We start from the raw sequence: 2618 nt of genomic DNA, 5'->3' as shown, positions 1-2618 counted from the left end.
AATTTTCTCTAAAAACAACATGTTTCGCCCTCGAGAGATTCTGCGATATACAACTGCTAATATACAACTGTTTATATACAACTGTTTTATTCAAATTATATCTTCACTTTTATAAGGTTTTAAACATTTCCCTCAAAAATTTTAGGCCAATCTATTATTATGTTCTTGAGATTATTAATTATCCTGATTGAATATTTTCAAAAAAAGTCATCTTTCTGCTTCTCGCCCTTCTGCATTGAATATGCGTTTGTCGAATGTCGTTGCTTATATAGGAGGTTTGCAGACCACGAGCGATTCTAAGAAAAGCATATTTTGTAATTTTCAGTGTTATTATAAATCAAAGGAAGTTTCACCAAACAAATTGTCGAGATTAATTAGACAACCTGCGGCAATAGACGAATCAATGCCTCCTAGTGGGAGACGAGGTAGTCAGCCAACCTTGTCACCCGATCCGGATGATGGAGGTATAAATACTTTAAGTTACAATATTACATAAATTTAATATTAGAAGCATATTATTATATTGTTATATTATTATATCATTATATCATTATATCATTATATCATTATATCATTATATCATTATATTATTATATTATTATATTATTATATTATTTTCTAAAAGATTTTTATGCTAAGACATTCTCAGGCTTTTAATTTCTACAACAAGTATAATACCTATCTAGAAAAAATAGTGTAATGATACATTTTGAAAATCTTGGGTTCATTTTTGTTGAAAACCTGGTTTGTTTGTCATTATATCAAGTTGTTTTATTTCTTAAATTAAAATTTTGAAAACGCAATATAAAAATAGTTCCTTCTATCATGAAAAATTATAAAAAACTTGATGTGAATTAAGAAACATTTGTGCTTTCGAACATTCTTGCGCGGTAAAATTAAAGCTTTCAAAATAACTAATACATAATTGCAAATATTTTAAATATCATATGATTATGTACTATCTCAAATTATTAGATTTGAAAGATAAACAATTTTTCAATAAATTTCGCGTTTTGGTTTTGTTATCGTTTTCTACAGTAAAAATCATTATAATTTGAACAAGATTTATAATCTTTCAAACATTTTTTATTATGACACTATTTTTCGTCGGAAATTGTTATTTTCAATTAAAAAAATTGTATTTTAAAGACGATTTACAACTTGTAACAAAATTTGAACTTTATAGAGTTGTGCAAAAAAATAGCATTTCAAAACAAAAATCATGTGGTTTGAACGAGAATTGCAAATTTATATCAGTTTTAGGGAATATTGAGGAAAAAATCATTTTTTAAAGAAAAACTCAATATGTTTTTAAGGTATAAAATTTTTTATTCATTCTAGGTTACGTTATAGAGTCTTACACACAAGTAAAACTTAAATACAATAATCACCATGATTTGAAAAAGATTCAGAATCGTTTAAAATTTGTTGCTTATGTGAGTGTTTTTCCAAAACTTGGTATTTTTAATAAATTATCAAAAAATTATATTTTAGAGACGATCGACAACTTTTAAATATTTTAGGTTTTGGTAGCATTTTACATAAAAACTTGATATTTGAAAAAAGTGTTGTAACGTGCTTCAGAGGTAGTTGATTATCTTTAAAAAAATCATTAGATTCCGGACATATTGTAAAAAATATTATATGTATTGATTATGAAGTAAAGACATTAAATTTCATAAATCATCATAAATATTTCCTTTGCTTTACATTATTTTAGATAATAGATATTATAAATGATAACAATTTGGTAATAATATTAATTTTGTATTCTGACATAAAAATTGCGTACGGCAAAAAAATAGCTCTCTTAGCGTATGAGTTCGTTTTCAAGATTTAAACAAAAAATACAGAAGATCAAAAACTGAAAAAATTTTAATGTATTCAATATTTTAAAATTTCAAAGAATTCTAACTCAACGAATGCTTTTCTTAACGATTTATATCATACACCAGCCATCCAACAAGATGACCTCCGGCAAGACGACCGGCTCAACATAAAGACGGGCGAACGCTTAACGAAACCAGTGATAGTATTGGAGTGTACCTCTCCAATACTATCACAGGTCTATCCGTGTGAATATAGTAGGAGACGATGTAAATGACTGAGTTGCGCGCACAACCCATTTGAAACTCGAAAGTGCACCATTGCCTGTCGGAACACATCGGCTGTTATATTTATATCTCTATCTGCTCTGAAATAAAATCAAGAGATTGGGATTTTAATATTTCCAGATTTCGATGCTGGCGATTCTCATGATTTGAATACTTCGCGCGCCTCTTTATATGCTATATTTTGAGGTTACGTTATTTCAAGTATCAAATATAAATGATATAAATATTGATACTATTATACTATACACCTGCCAGCGGTAGGCTCGGGTAGCGGCTGAATCTCTCTAATTTGTTGTTTAGAAATTCTTCCGAGATGCATGTAATCTCCGCCCCCGTGTCAATTAGAGCTCTCGTGACAATGCCCGCAATTTGCACATTGGCTATATAGCACTTCGATCTTGATTTGGGCGTTTCTCCTTGAGTTTCTTCCAAAAGGTCTTCCCGTGTATTGGTTAATACGTTTGCCTGATATATTGTGTGTGGTGCCACTTCAACTTACGAGTG

The 2618-nt window shown here is 29.2% G+C and overlaps 1 protein-coding gene across 1 annotated transcript in view; it reads right to left on the bottom strand.

The window, feature by feature from the left end:
- The window catches only part of LOC117175513, a 265411-nt gene that overhangs the window by 122143 nt on the left and 140650 nt on the right, over nucleotides 1-2618 (bottom strand). The window lies entirely within an intron of this gene.

The sequence above is a fragment of the Belonocnema kinseyi genome, chromosome 6 (genome assembly GCF_010883055.1).
Source record: "Belonocnema kinseyi isolate 2016_QV_RU_SX_M_011 chromosome 6, B_treatae_v1, whole genome shotgun sequence".
Lineage (NCBI taxonomy): Eukaryota > Metazoa > Arthropoda > Insecta > Hymenoptera > Cynipidae > Belonocnema > Belonocnema kinseyi.
The sequence above is the reverse complement of the archived record's forward strand: the minus strand, read 5'-3'. Positions and strand labels throughout refer to the sequence as shown.